The sequence below is a fragment of the Pseudophryne corroboree genome, chromosome 4, assembly GCF_028390025.1.
Source record: "Pseudophryne corroboree isolate aPseCor3 chromosome 4, aPseCor3.hap2, whole genome shotgun sequence".
NCBI lineage: Eukaryota > Metazoa > Chordata > Amphibia > Anura > Myobatrachidae > Pseudophryne > Pseudophryne corroboree.
This window is the reverse complement of record NC_086447.1, coordinates 696470692-696486021: the sequence shown is the minus strand read 5'-3', so window position 1 is coordinate 696486021 and position 15330 is coordinate 696470692. Positions and strand designations below refer to the sequence as shown.

Here is a 15330-nt window from a genome sequence, read left to right as displayed (position 1 = left end):
CAGTACAAAGTTAACCATGCACATCATAATTAACATGAATAGTGCATTAGTATTTGCCATGAAAAGCTCCTGGGCACCACACCAGGATGGCTGCATTGTTAAGGCATTTGACTTAAGATCCAATGGATATATATCTGCATGGGATCAAACCCCAATTCTGGTATGCACGTTAATTTCAGATTCCTAAATATGTACAAGGTATAACTTTATTTTTTAAGGACATGTACAAAAGTTGATGTTGCTTGCATTTGTAAACCACCATACTTGTTCCACAAAATCCTTGACATGTGACAGGACAAAAAAGAATGATAGCGACTATCTACAAATGTTGCTTGTAATCACTCAAAAGAAAGGACAGTCTTGATAGATGAGCAGTTCAAAATGTGGTGAAAATTAATGTCTTTAAACAAATATGGAATTATTATAAAACTTTTTATTCATAAGAGCCTTACTTGTGAAGAATAGAAATATAAGTATCATACTTTAAAAAAAAAAAAACAATTACCAGACTTATGTAATAAGTAACAGTCAAAGCAGTATAAAGTTTGCTGAATAATTGCCCATGCACATTAAAAGATACATATGCTTTGCAATAGTATTTGACATGTAAATCAAACCAGGATGGCCGAGTGGTTAAGGCGTTGGACTTAAGATCCAATGGATACATATCCGCGTGGGTTCGATCCCCACTTATGGTATGCAATTTAATTTCAGCTAACTAAATATTTATGATGAAGATTTCGGCAATTAGGGAAAACTCTCAAAATTCTGTGAAAATCATTAACTTAAATTACATTGCTAAAAAAGTATTTTCAATCCATTTTTTCAAAGAACCTGGCTTTCTATGAAGAAAAGAAACAATGATATCATAATATCCATTAAAATACCAAAAGTTATGTAATATTTTAAACTCCAAGCGGTTCAAAGTTAACAATGCACAGGAAAATAAACATGAATAGTGCAATAGTATTTGCATTGAAAATACCCAGGGCAACATACCAGGATGGCCGAGTGGTTAAGGCGTTGGACTTAAGATCCAATGGATATATATCCACGTGGGTTCGAATCCCACTTCTGGCATGTATTTTAATTTCGGATTCCAAAATATGTACAAGGAACAATATAATCGAATAGGGAAATGTACAAGAGTCATTTTGTTTACATTTGTAAACTACCATACATGTTCCACAAAAGCATTGAAATGTGACAGTGCAAATAAACTTATGTAATAATTTAGACTGCAAACAGTACAAAGTTTGCATAAAAGTTGACCATGCACATTAACATATACATATGCAATGGGGTTCAGAATGTAATTCTGATGGACTGGATGCCTATGGTCAGAATACCGACATTAGCAACCTGACCATTAAAATCCTGACAGCCCTGCAGTTAATACCATAACCCTTCCATGTTCCCTGCCCTAACCCTAATCCTCCCTTTTGGGTGCCTAAACCTTACCCTCCCCGGGATGCCTGACACTAACCCTCCATTCCCCAATGCCTAAAGCTAATGCTCCCTGCTTGGTGTCTAACACTAACCTCCTCTTCTAAGTGACTAAACCAAAGCCTCCCTCCCTGGTACCTAACTCTAACCTACCTGTCCCTACACCGCAACCCCCCTTCTAATGCCTAAACCTAACCTCCCCCCTCCCCGTGGCAGGACAAGATTACATCCTGCTGAGAGGACATTCAGAATTCTAGGTGTCAGTATTTTCATGCTGTTAATCCCACCTCTGTTGGCATTTTGGTGCTGTTATTATGGCTGGTGGGTACGATTATGGTGTCAGTATTATGATAGCCAGGATCCCGCACGGAAGCCTTTTAACTGGGTCCCATGCTTTGCAAAAGTATTTGCCATGAAAATGTCAAAAGCCTCACATCAGGATGGCCGAGTGGTTAAGGTGTTGGACTTAAGATTCAATGGATTTACATCTGCATGGGATAGATCCCCACTTCTGGTTTGTATTTCAATTTCAGCTAACCAAATGAGGAAGAATTTGTCAATTAGGGAAAACTTTCAAACTATGGTGAAAGTCAATAACTTAAGCTACAGTACTTTAATAATAAAAAATATTTTCAATCCATTTTTTCAAAGAACCTGGCTTTCTATGAAGAAAAGAAACAATGATATCATAATATCCATTAAAATACCAAAAGTTATGTAATATTTTAAAATCCAAGCGGTTCAAAGTTAACAATGCACAGGAAAATGAACATGAATAGTGCAATAGTATTTGCATTGAAAATACCCAAGGCAACATACCAGGATGGCCGAGTGGTTAAGGCGTTGGACTTAAGATCCAATGGATATATATCCGCGTTGGTTTGAACCACACTTCTGGTATGTATTTTAATTTCGGATTCCTAAATATGTACAAGGAACAATATAATCGAATAGGTAAATGTACAAGAGTCATTTTGTTTACATTTGTAAACTACCATACATGTTCCACAAAAGCATTGAAATGTGACAGTGCAAATAAACTTATGTAATAATTTAGACTCCAAACAGAACAAAGTTTGCATAAAAGTTGACCATGCACATTAACATATACATATGCAATGGGGTTCAGAATGTAATCCTGATGGACTGGATGCCTATGGTCAGAATACCGACATCAGCAACCTGACCAATAAAATCCTGTCAGCCCTGCAGTTAATACCATAACCCTTCCATGTTCCCTGCCCTAACCCTAATCCTCCCTTTTGGGTGTCTAAACCTTACACCCTCTCCTTGGGTGCCTAAACCTTACCCTCCCTGGGCTGCCTAACACTAACCCTCCATTCCCCAATGCCTAAAGCTAATGCTCCCTGCTTGGTGTCTAACAATAACCTCCTCTTCTTAGTGACTAAACCAAACCCTCCCTCCCTGGTACCTAACTCTAACCTACCTGTCCCTACACCGTAACCCCCCTTCTAATGCCTAAACCTAACCTCTCCCCTCCCCGTGGCAGGACAAGATTACATCCTGCTGAGAGGACATTCAGAATTCTAGGTGTCAGTATGTTCATGCTGTTAATCCCACCTCTGTTGGCATTTTGGTGCCGTTATTATGGCTGGTGGGTACGATTATGGTGTCAGTATTATGATAGCCAGGATCCCGCATGGAAGCCTTTTAACTGGGTCCCATGCTTTGCAAAAGTATTTGCCATGAAAATGTCAAAAGCCTCACATCAGGATGGCTGAGTGGTTAAGGTGTTGGACTTAAGATTCAATGGATTTACATCTGCATGGGATAGATCCCCACTTCTGGTTTGTATTTCAATTTCAGCTAACCAAATGAGGAAGAATTTGTCAATTAGGGAAAACTTTCAAACTATGGTGAAAGTCAATAACTTAAGCTACAGTACTTTGATAAAAAAAATATTTTCAATCCATTTTCTCCTAAGAAACTGATTTTATATAACGTAAGTTAACAATGACATCCTAATATCCATTAAAATACCCAATTATGTAATATTTTAAACTCCAAACAGTACAAGGTTAACCATGCACATCATAATTAACATGAATAGTTCATTTGTATTTGCCATGAAAAGCTCCTGGGCACCACACCAGGATGGCTGCATTGTTAAGGCATTTGACTTAAATATGTACAAGGAACAATATAATCGAATAGGGAAATGTACAAGAGTCATTTTGTTTACATTTGTAAACTACCATACATGTTCCACAAAAGCATTGAAATGTGACAGTGCAAATAAACTTATGTAATAATTTAGACTCCAAACAGTACAAAGTTTGCATAAAAGTTGACCATGCACATTAACATATACATATGCAATGGGTTTCAGAATGTAATCCTGATGGACTGGATGCCTATGGTCAGAATACCGACATCAGCAACCTGACCATTAAAATCCTGACAGCCCTGCAGTTAATACCGTAACCCTTCCATGTTCCCTACCCTAACCCTAATCCTCCCTTTTGGGTGCCTAAACCTTACCCTCCCCGGGATGCCTGACACTAACCCTCCATTCCCCAATGCCTAAAGCTAATGCTCCCTGCTTGGTGTCTAACACTAACCTCCTCTTCTAAGTGACTAAACCAAAGCCTCCCTCCCTGGTACCTAACTCTAACCTACCTGTCCCTACACCGCAACCCCCCTTCTAATGCCTAAACCTAACCTCCCCCCTCCCCGTGGCAGGACAAGATTACATCCTGCTGAGAGGACATTCAGAATTCTAGGTGTCAGTATTTTCATGCTGTTAATCCCACCTCTGTTAGCATTTTGGTGCTGTTATTATGGCTGGTGGGTACGATTATGGTGTCAGTATTATGATAGCCAGGATCCCGCATGGAAGCCTTTTAACTGGGTACCATGCTTTGCAAAAGTATTTGCCATGAAAATGTCAAAAGCCTCACATCAGGATGGCCGAGTGGTTAAGGTGTTGCACTTAAGATTCAATGGATTTACATCTGCATGGGATAGATCCCCACTTCTGGTTTGTATTTCAATTTCAGCTAACCAAATGAGGAAGAATTTGTCAATTAGGGAAAACTTTCAAACTATGGTGAAAGTCAATAACTTAAGCTACAGTACTTTAATAAAAAAAATATTTTCAATCCATTTTTTCAAAGAACCTGGCTTTCTATGAAGAAAAGAAACAATGATATCATAATATCCATTAAAATACCAAAAGTTATGTAATATTTTAAAATCCAAGCGGTTCAAAGTTAACAATGCACAGGAAAATGAACATGAATAGTGCAATAGTATTTGCATTGAAAATACCCAGGGCAACATACCAGGATGGCCGAATGGTTAAGGCGTTGGACTTAAGATCCAATCGATATATATCCGCGTTTGTTTGAACCACACTTCTGGTATGTATTTTAATTTCGGATTCCTAAATATGTACAAGGAACAATATAATCGAATAGGGAAATGTACAAGAGTCATTTTGTTTACATTTGTAAACTACCATACATGTTCCACAAAAGCATTGAAATGTGACAGTGCAAATAAACTTATGTAATAATTTAGACTCCAAACAGAACATAGTTTGCATAAAAGTTGACCATGCACATTAACATATACATATGCAATGGGGTTCAGAATGTAATCCTGATGGACTAGATGCCTATGGTCAGAATACCGACATCAGCAACCTGACCATTAAAATCCTGACAGCCCTGCAGTTAATACCATAACCCTTCCATGTTCCCTGCCCTAACCCTAATCCTCCCTTTTGGGTGTCTAAACCTTACACCCTCTCCTTGGGTGCCTAAACCTTACCCTTCCCGGGATGCCTAACACTAACCCTCCATTCCCCAATGCCTAAAGCTAATGCTCCCTGCTTGGTGTCTAACAATAACCTCCTCTTCTTAGTGACTAAACCAAACCCTCCCTCCCTGGTACCTAACTCTAACCTACCTGTCCCTACACCGTAACCCCCCTTCTAATGCCTAAACCTAACCTCTCCCCTCCCCGTGGCAGGACAAGATTACATCCTGCTGAGAGGACATTCAGAATTCTAGGTGTCAGTATTTTCATGCTGTTAATCCCACCTCTGTTGGCATTTTGGTGCCGTTATTATGGCTGGTGGGTACGATTATGGTGTCAGTATTATGATAGCCAGGATCCCGCATGGAAGCCTTTTAACTGGGTCCCATGCTTTGCAAAAGTATTTGCCATGAAAATGTCAAAAGCCTCACATCAGGATGGCTGAGTGGTTAAGGTGTTGGACTTAAGATTCAATGGATTTACATCTGCATGGGATAGATCCCCACTTTTGGTTTGTATTTCAATTTCAGCTAACCAAATGAGGAAGAATTTGTCAATTAGGGAAAACTTTCAAACTATGGTGAAAGTCAATAACTTAAGCTACAGTACTTTGATAAAAAAAATATTTTCAATCCATTTTCTTCTAAGAAACTGATTTTATATAACGTAAGTTAACAATGACATCCTAATATCCATTAAAATACCCAGTTATGTAATATTTTAAACTCCAAACAGTACAAAGTTAACCATGCACATCATAATTAACATGAATAGTGCATTAGTATTTGCCATGAAAAGCTCCTGGGCACCACACCAGGATGGCTGCATTCTTAAGGCATTTGACTTAAGATCCAATGGATATATATCTGCATGGGATCAAACCCCAATTCTGGTATGCATGTTAATTTCAGATTCCTAAATATGTACAAGGTATAACTTTATTTTTTAAGGACATGTACAAAAGTTGATGTTGCTTGCATTTGTAAACCACCATACTTGTTCCACAAAATCCTTGACATGTGACAGGGCAAAAAAGAATGATAGCGACTATCTACAAATGTTGCTTGTAATCATTCAAAAGAAAGGACAGTCTTGATAGATGAGCAGTTCGAAATGTGGTGAAAATTAATGTCTTTAAACAAATATGGAATTATTATAAAACTTTTTATTCATAAGAGCCTTACTTGTGAAGAATAGAAATATAAGTATCATACTTTAAAAAAAAAACAATTACCAGACTTATGTAATAAGTAACAGTCAAAGCAGTATAAAGTTTGCTGAATAATTGCCCATGCACATTAAAAGATACATATGCTTTGCAATAGTATTTGACATGTAAATCAAACCAGGATGGCCAAGTGGTTAAGGCGTTGGACTTAAGATCCAATGGATACATATCTGCGTGGGTTCGATCCCCACTTCTTGTATGCATTTTAATTTCAGCTAACTAAATATTTATGATGAAGATTTCGGCAATTAGGGAAAACTCTCAAAATTCTGTGAAAATCATTAACTTAAATTACATTGCTAAAAAAATATTTTCAATCCATTTTTTCAAAGAACCTGGCTTTCTATGAAGAAAAGAAACAATGATATCATAATATCCATTAAAATACCAAAAGTTATGTAATATTTTAAACTCCAAGCGGTTCAAAGTTAACAATGCACAGGAAAATAAACATGAATAGTGCATTAGTATTTGCATTGAAAATACCCAGGGCAAGATACCAGGATGGCCGAGTGGTTAAGGCGTTGGACTTAAGATCCAATGGATATATATCCGCGTGGATTCGAACCCCACTTCTGGTATGTGTTTTAATTTCGAATTCCTAAATATGTACAAGGAACAATATAATCGAATAGGGATGTACAAGAGTCATTTTGTTTACATTTGTAAACTACCATACATGTTCCACAAAAGCATTGAAATGTGACAGTGCAAATAAACTTATGTAATAATTTAGACTCCAAACAGTACAAAGTTTGCATAAAAGTTGACCATGCACATTAACATATACATATGCAATGGGGTTCAGAATGTAATCCTGATGGACTGGATGCCTATGGTCAGAATACCGACATCAGCAACCTGACCATTAAAATCCTGACAGCCCTGCAGTTAATACCATAACTCTTCCATGTTCCCTGCCCTAACCCTAATCCTCCCTTTTGGGTGCCTAAACCTTACCCTCCCCGGGATGCCTGACACTAACCCTCCATTCCCCAATGCCTAAAGCTAATGCTCCCTGCTTGGTGTCTAACACTAACCTCCTCTTCTAAGTGACTAAACCAAAGCCTCCCTCCCTGGTACCTAACTCTAACCTACCTGTCCCTACACCGCAACCCCCCTTCTAATGCCTAAACCTAACCTCCCCCCTCCCCGTGGCAGGACAAGATTACATCCTGCTGAGAGGACATTCAGAATTCTAGGTGTCAGTATGTTCATGCTGTTAATCCCACCTCTGTTGGCATTTTGGTGCCGTTATTATGGCTGGTGGGTACGATTATGGTGTCAGTATTATGATAGCCAGGATCCCGCACGGAAGCCTTTTAACTGGGTACCATGCTTTGCAAAAGTATTTGCCATGAAAATGTCAAAAGCCTCACATCAGGATGGCTGAGTGGTTAAGGTGTTGGACTTAAGATTCAATGGATTTACATCTGCATGGGATAGATCCCCACTTCTGGTTTGTATTTCAATTTCAGCTAACCAAATGAGGAAGAATTTGTCAATTAGGGAAAACTTTCAAACTTTAGTGAAAGTCAATAACTTAAGCTACAGTACTTTAATAAAAAAAATATTTTCAATCCATTTTTTCAAAAAACCTGGCTTTCTATGAAGAAAAGAAACAATGATATCATAATATCCATTAAAATACCAAAAGTTATGTAATATTTTAAAATCCAAGCGGTTCAAAGTTAACAATGCACAGGAAAATGAACATGAATAGTGCAATAGTATTTGCATTGAAAATACCCAGGGCAACATACCAGGATGGCCGAGTGGTTAAGGCGTTGGACTTAAGATACAATCGATATATATCCACGTTGGTTTGAACCACACTTCTGGTATGTATTTTAATTTCGGATTCCTAAATATGTACAAGGAACAATATAATCGAATAGGGAAATGTACAAGAGTCATTTTGTTTACATTTGTAAACTACCATACATGTTCCACAAAAGCATTGAAATGTGACAGTGCAAATAAACTTATGTAATAATTTAGACTCCAAACAGAACAAAGTTTGCATAAAAGTTGACCATGCACATTAACATATACATATGCAATGGGGTTCAGAATGTAATCCTGATGGACTGGATGCCTATGGTCAGAATACCGACATCAGCAACCTGACCATTAAAATCCTGACAGCCCTGCAGTTAATACCAAAACCCTTCCATGTTCCCTGCCCTAACCCTAATCCTCCCTTTTGGGTGTCTAAACCTTACACCCTCTCCTTGGGTGCCTAAACCTTACCCTCCCCGGGATGCCTAACACTAACCCTCCATTCCCCAATGCCTAAAGCTAATGCTCCCTGCTTGGTGTCTAACAATAACCTCCTCTTCTAAGTGACTAAACCAAACCCTCCCTCCCTGGTACCTAACTCTAACCTACCTGTCCCTACACCGTAACCCCCCTTCTAATGCCTAAACCTAACCTCTCCCCTCCCCGTGGCAGGACAAGATTACATCCTGCTGAGAGGACATTCAGAATTCTAGGTGTCAGTATTTTCATGCTGTTAATCCCACCTCTGTTGGCATTTTGGTGCCATTATTATGGCTGGTGGGTACGATTATGGTGTCAGTATTATGATAGCCAGAATCCCGCATGGAAGCCTTTTAACTGGGTCCCATGCTTTGCAGAAGTATTTGCCATGAAAATGTCAAAAGCCTCACATCAGGATGGCTGAGTGGTTAAGGTGTTGGACTTAAGATTCAATGGATTTACATCTGTATGGGATAGATCCCCACTTCTGGTTTGTATTTCAATTTCAGCTAACCAAATGAGGAAGAATTTGTCAATTAGGGAAAACTTTCAAACTATGGTGAAAGTCAATAACTTAAGCTACAGTACTTTGATAAAAAAAATATTTTCAATCCATTTTCTCCAAAGAAACTGATTTTATATAACGTAAGTTAACAATGACATCCTAATATCCATTAAAATACCCAGTTATGTAATATTTTAAACTCCAAACAGTACAAAGTTAACCATGCACATCATAATTAACATGAATAGTGCATTAGTATTTGCCATGAAAAGCTCCTGGGCACCACACCAGGATGGCTGCATTGTTAAGGCATTTGACTTAAGATCCAATGGATATATATCTGCATGGGATCAAACCCCAATTCTGGTATGCATGTTAATTTCAGATTCCTAAATATGTACAAGGTATAACTTTATTTTTTAAGGACATGTACAAAAGTTGATGTTGCTTGCATTTGTAAACCACCATACTTGTTCCACAAAATCCTTGACATGTGACAGGGCAAAAAAGAATGATAGCGACTATCTACAAATGTTGCTTGTAATCATTCAAAAGAAAGGACAGTCTTGATAGATGAGCAGTTCGAAATGTGGTGAAAATTAATGTCTTTAAACAAATATGGAATTATTATAAAACTTTTTATTCATAAGAGCCTTACTTGTGAGGAATAGAAATATAAGTATCATACTTTAAAAAAAAAAACAATTACCAGACTTATGTAATAAGTAACAGTCAAAGCAGTATAAAGTTTGCTGAATAATTGCCCATGCACATTAAAAGATACATATGCTTTGCAATAGTATTAGACATGTAAATCAAACCAGGATGGCCGAGTGGTTAAGGTGTTGGACTTAAGATCCAATGGATACATATCTGCGTGGGTTCGATCCCCACTTCTGGTATGCATTTTAATTTCAGCTAACTAAATGTTTATGATGAAGATTTCGGCAATTAGGGAAAACTCTCAAAATTCTGTGAAAATCATTAACTTAAATTACATTGCTAAAAAAATATTTTCAATCCATTTTTTCAAAGAACCTGGCTTTCTATGAAGAAAAGAAACAATGATATCATAATATCCATTAAAATACCAAAAGTTATGTAATATTTTAAACTCCAAGCGGTTCAAAGTTAACAATGCACAGGAAAATAAACATGAATAGTGCAATAGTATTTGCATTGAAAACACACAAGGCAACATACCAGGATGGCCGAGTTGTTAAGGCGTTGGACTTAAGATCCAATGGATATATATCCGCGTGGGTTCGAACCCCACTTCTGGCATGTATTTTAATTTCGGATTCCTAAATATGTACAAGGAACAATATAATCGAAAAGGGAAATGTACAAGAGTCATTTTGTTTACATTTGTAAACTACCATAAATGTTCTACAAAAGCATTGAAATGTGACAGTGCAAATAGACTTATGTAATAATTTAGACTCCAAACAGTACAAAGTTTGCATAAAAGTTGACCATGCACATTAACATATACATATGCAATGGGGTTCAGAATGTAATCCTGATGGACTGGATGCCTATAGTCAGAATACCGACATCAGCAACCTGACCATTAAAATCCTGACAGCCCTGCAGTTAATACCATAACCCTTCCATGTTCCCTGCCCTAACCCTAATCCTCCCTTTTGGGTGCCTAAACCTTACCCTCCCCGGGATGCCTGACACTAACCCTCCATTCCCCAATGCCTAAAGCTAATGCTCCCTGCTTGGTGTCTAACAATAACCTCCTCTTCTTAGTGACTAAACCAAACCCTCCCTCCCTGGTACCTAACTCTAACCTACCTGTCCCTACACCGTAACCCCCCTTCTAATGCCTAAACCTAACCTCTCCCCTCCCCGTGGCAGGACAAGATTACATCCTGCTGAGAGGACATTCAGAATTCTAGGTGTCAGTATTTTCATGCTGTTAATCCCACCTCTTTTGGCATTTTGGTGCCGTTATTATGGCTGGTGGGTACGATTATGGTGTCAGTATTATGATAGCCAGGATCCCGCATGGAAGCCTTTTAACTGGGTCCCATGCTTTGCAAAAGTATTTGCCATGAAAATGTCAAAAGCCTCACATCAGGATGGCTGAGTGGTTAAGGTGTTGGACTTAAGATTCAATGGATTTACATCTGCATGGGATAGATCCCCACTTCTGGTTTGTATTTCAATTTCAGCTAACCAAATGAGGAAGAATTTGTCAATTAGGGAAAACTTTCAAACTATGGTGAAAGTCAATAACTTAAGCTACAGTACTTTGATAAAAAAAATATTTTCAATCCATTTTCTCCAAAGAAACTGATTTTATATAACGTAAGTTAACAATGACATCCTAATATCCATTAAAATACCCAGTTATGTAATATTTTAAACTCCAAACAGTACAAAGTTAACCATGCACATCATAATTAACATGAATAGTGCATTAGTATTTGCCATGAAAAGCTCCTGGGCACCACACCAGGATGGCTGCATTGTTAAGGCATTTGACTTAAGATCCAATGGATATATATCTGCATGGGATCAAACCCCAATTCTGGTATGCATGTTAATTTCAGATTCCTAAATATGTACAAGGTATAACTTTATTTTTTAAGGACATGTACAAAAGTTGATGTTGCTTGCATTTGTAAACCACCATACTTGTTCCACAAAATCCTTGACATGTGACAGGGCAAAAAAGAATGATAGCGACTATCTACAAATGTTGCTTGTAATCATTCAAAAGAAAGGACAGTCTTGATAGATGAGCAGTTCGAAATGTGGTGAAAATTAATGTCTTTAAACAAATATGGAATTATTATAAAACTTTTTATTCATAAGAGCCTTACTTGTGAGGAATAGAAATATAAGTATCATACTTTAAAAAAAAAACAATTACCAGACTTATGTAATAAGTAACAGTCAAAGCAGTATAAAGTTTGCTGAATAATTGCCCATGCACATTAAAAGATACATATGCTTTGCAATAGTATCAGACATGTAAATCAAACCAGGATGGCCGAGTGGTTAAGGCGTTGGACTTAAGATCCAATGGATACATATCTGCGTGGGTTCGATCCCCACTTCTGGTATGCATTTTAATTTCAGCTAACTAAATGTTTATGATGAAGATTTCGGCAATTAGGGAAAACTCTCAAAATTCTGTGAAAATCATTAACTTAAATTACATTGCTAAAAAAATATTTTCAATCCATTTTTTCAAAGAACCTGGCTTTCTATGAAGAAAAGAAACAATGATATCATAATATCCATTAAAATACCAAAAGTTATGTAATATTTTAAACTCCAAGCGGTTCAAAGTTAACAATGCACAGGAAAATAAACATGAATAGTGCAATAGTATTTGCATTGAAAACACACAGGGCAACATACCAGGATGGCCGAGTTGTTAAGGCGTTGGACTTAAGATCCAATGGATATATATCCGCGTGGGTTCGAACCCCACTTCTGGCATGTATTTTAATTTCGGATTCCTAAATATGTACAAGGAACAATATAATCGAATAGGGAAATGTACAAGAGTCATTTTGTTTACATTTGTAAACTACCATAAATGTTCTACAAAAGCATTGAAATGTGACAGTGCAAATAGACTTATGTAATAATTTAGACTCCAAACAGTACAAAGTTTGCATAAAAGTTGACCATGCACATTAACATATACATATGCAATGGGGTTCAGAATGTAATCCTGATGGACTGGATGCCTATAGTCAGAATACCGACATCAGCAACCTGACCATTAAAATCCTGACAGCCCTGCAGTTAATACCATAACCCTTCCATGTTTCCTGCCCTAACCCTAATCCTCCCTTTTGGGTGCCTAAACCTTACCCTCCCCGGGATGCCTGACACTAACCCTCCATTCCCCAATGCCTAAAGCTAATGCTCCCTGCTTGGTGTCTAACAATAACCTCCTCTTCTTAGTGACTAAACCAAACCCTCCCTCCCTGGTACCTAACTCTAACCTACCTGTCCCTACACCGTAACCCCCCTTCTAATGCCTAAACCTAACCTCTCCCCTCCCCGTGGCAGGACAAGATTACATCCTGCTGAGAGGACATTCAGAATTCTAGGTGTCAGTATTTTCATGCTGTTAATCCCACCTCTGTTGGCATTTTGGTGCCGTTATTATGGCTGGTGGGTACGATTATGGTGTCAGTATTATGATAGCCAGGATCCCGCATGGAAGCCTTTTAACTGGGTCCCATGCTTTGCAAAAGTATTTGCCATGAAAATGTCAAAAGTCTCACATCAGGATGGCTGAGTGGTTAAGGTGTTGGACTTAAGATTCAATGGATTTACATCTGCATGGGATAGATCCCCACTTCTGGTTTGTATTTCAATTTCAGCTAACCAAATGAGGAAGAATTTGTCAATTAGGGAAAACTTTCAAACTATGGTGAAAGTCAATAACTTAAGCTACAGTACTTTGATAAAAAAAATATTTTCAATCCATTTTCTCCTAAGAAACTGATTTTATATAACGTAAGTTAACAATGACATCCTAATATCCAGTGCTTAAAGTGGTCCTAGAGAGGTGGTGGAACTCACCCATCTTCCCACGGTGGCAATTCAACAAAGGTATTGCGCGCGCCGTAGGCGTGTGCTGCAAAAAGGGGCGTGGTCTCAAAAAAGGGGCGTGTTACACAATAGTAATAACGCCCACAGTAGTAGCACCCCATAATACACATAATGCCTACAGCAGTAGCGCCTCTTGTACAATGCCCACAGTGGTAGCGCCCCTTATATAGAGCCCATAGTAGTGGTGCCCCTTATACAATGCTCGCAATAGCAGTGCCCCTTATGACCCCAGGAGTGATGCCCCTTATGAAGTGCCCCCTTTACAATGCCCTCATTAGTAGTGCCCCCAGTATTAATGCCCTTAATGGTAATGCCCCCAGTCGTTTAGCCCCTGTAGTTATGCCCCCTTGTAGTTTAGCCCCCAGTAGTAATGCCTCCAAGTAGTAATGCCCCCAGTAGTTTAACCCCTGTAGTTACGCCCCCAGTAGTAATGCCACTGTAGTTATGCCCCCAGTAGTAATGCCCTCCTGTAGTTTGCCCCCTGTAGTTTGCACCCAGTAGTAATGTCTCCCAGTAGTAATGCCCCCAGTAGTAATGCCCCCAGTAGATGCCCCTCTGTAGTTTGCCCCCCAGTAGTAATGCCCCCCCAGTAGTAATACCCTCCTGTAGTAATGTCTCCCAGTAGTAATGCCCCCCAGTAGTAATGTCCCCCAGTAAATGCCCCCCAGTAGATGCCCCTCAGTAGTAATGCCCTCCTGTAGTTTGCCCCCTTTTAGTAATGTCCCCCAGTAGTACTGCCCCTCAGTAGTCTGTCCCCCAGTAGTAATGCCCTTCTGTAGTAATGTCCCCCAGTAGTAATGCCCCCCAGTAAATGCCCCCCAGTAGATGCCCCTTAGTAGCTTGCCCCCCAGTAGTAATGCCCTCATGTAGTTTGCCCCCTTGTAGTATTGTCCCCCAGTAGTACTGCCCCTCAGTAGTCTGTCCCCCAGTAGTAATGCCCTTCTGTAGTTTGCCCCCTTGTAGTTTGCCCCCAGTAGTAATGTCCCCCAGTAAATGCCCCCCAGTAGTAATGACCCCAGTAGATGCCCCTCAGTAGTTTGCCCCCCCAGTAATAATGCCCCCGTAGTAATGACCTCTCAGTAGTTTGCCCCCCACCTGCTACACAAATAAAAAAAATAAAAAAACACAGCACACGCCATACTTACCAAGCCCCGCTCCTTGTCCGGCCGCTGCAGTCCTCTCGTCGCCCGCTCCTCTGCACTATGAGAGAGACGTCATGACGTCTCTCGCATAGCGCGCACTGACTGAGCCGGAAGGCTGAGCTCAGTACTGAGCTCCTGCCTCCGGCTGCCGCTGTGCGGGAAGACAGGCGCCCGCTGGTAACACACTCTCAGCGGGCGCCCGTCATCTCCCTGCAGCGACGGGGGACACATCACCGGGTTAGGTGAGCCAGAGGAGGCGGAACTGCGTTCCGTCTCCAAGTGGAACTGACGGAACGCAGTTCCGCCCCGTTCCGGCTCACTTTAACCCCTGCTAATATCCATTAAAATACCCAGTTATGTAATATTTTAAA

The 15330-nt window shown here is 39.4% G+C and overlaps 9 non-coding genes across 9 annotated transcripts; all 9 read left to right on the top strand.

The window, feature by feature from the left end:
- Positions 1–615: 615 nt before the first annotated feature.
- Positions 616–698, top strand: TRNAL-UAA (transfer RNA leucine (anticodon UAA)). The gene has a single exon. It is a non-coding gene; the product is annotated as a tRNA-Leu (tRNA).
- A 299-nt stretch (positions 699–997) lies between these two features.
- Positions 998–1080, top strand: TRNAL-UAA (transfer RNA leucine (anticodon UAA)). The gene has a single exon. It is a non-coding gene; the product is annotated as a tRNA-Leu (tRNA).
- A 1183-nt stretch (positions 1081–2263) lies between these two features.
- TRNAL-UAA (transfer RNA leucine (anticodon UAA)) lies at positions 2264–2346 on the top strand. Its single transcript has one exon. It is a non-coding gene; the product is annotated as a tRNA-Leu (tRNA).
- A 4227-nt stretch (positions 2347–6573) lies between these two features.
- TRNAL-UAA (transfer RNA leucine (anticodon UAA)) lies at positions 6574–6656 on the top strand. The gene has a single exon. It is a non-coding gene; the product is annotated as a tRNA-Leu (tRNA).
- A 299-nt stretch (positions 6657–6955) lies between these two features.
- TRNAL-UAA (transfer RNA leucine (anticodon UAA)) lies at positions 6956–7038 on the top strand. Its single transcript has one exon. It is a non-coding gene; the product is annotated as a tRNA-Leu (tRNA).
- A 3005-nt stretch (positions 7039–10043) lies between these two features.
- Positions 10044–10126, top strand: TRNAL-UAA (transfer RNA leucine (anticodon UAA)). The gene has a single exon. It is a non-coding gene; the product is annotated as a tRNA-Leu (tRNA).
- Positions 10127–10425: 299 nt separating this feature from the next.
- Positions 10426–10508, top strand: TRNAL-UAA (transfer RNA leucine (anticodon UAA)). Its single transcript has one exon. It is a non-coding gene; the product is annotated as a tRNA-Leu (tRNA).
- Positions 10509–12221: 1713 nt separating this feature from the next.
- On the top strand, positions 12222–12304 carry TRNAL-UAA (transfer RNA leucine (anticodon UAA)). The gene has a single exon. It is a non-coding gene; the product is annotated as a tRNA-Leu (tRNA).
- A 299-nt stretch (positions 12305–12603) lies between these two features.
- On the top strand, positions 12604–12686 carry TRNAL-UAA (transfer RNA leucine (anticodon UAA)). The gene has a single exon. It is a non-coding gene; the product is annotated as a tRNA-Leu (tRNA).
- The last annotated feature ends 2644 nt before the right edge of the window (positions 12687–15330 follow it).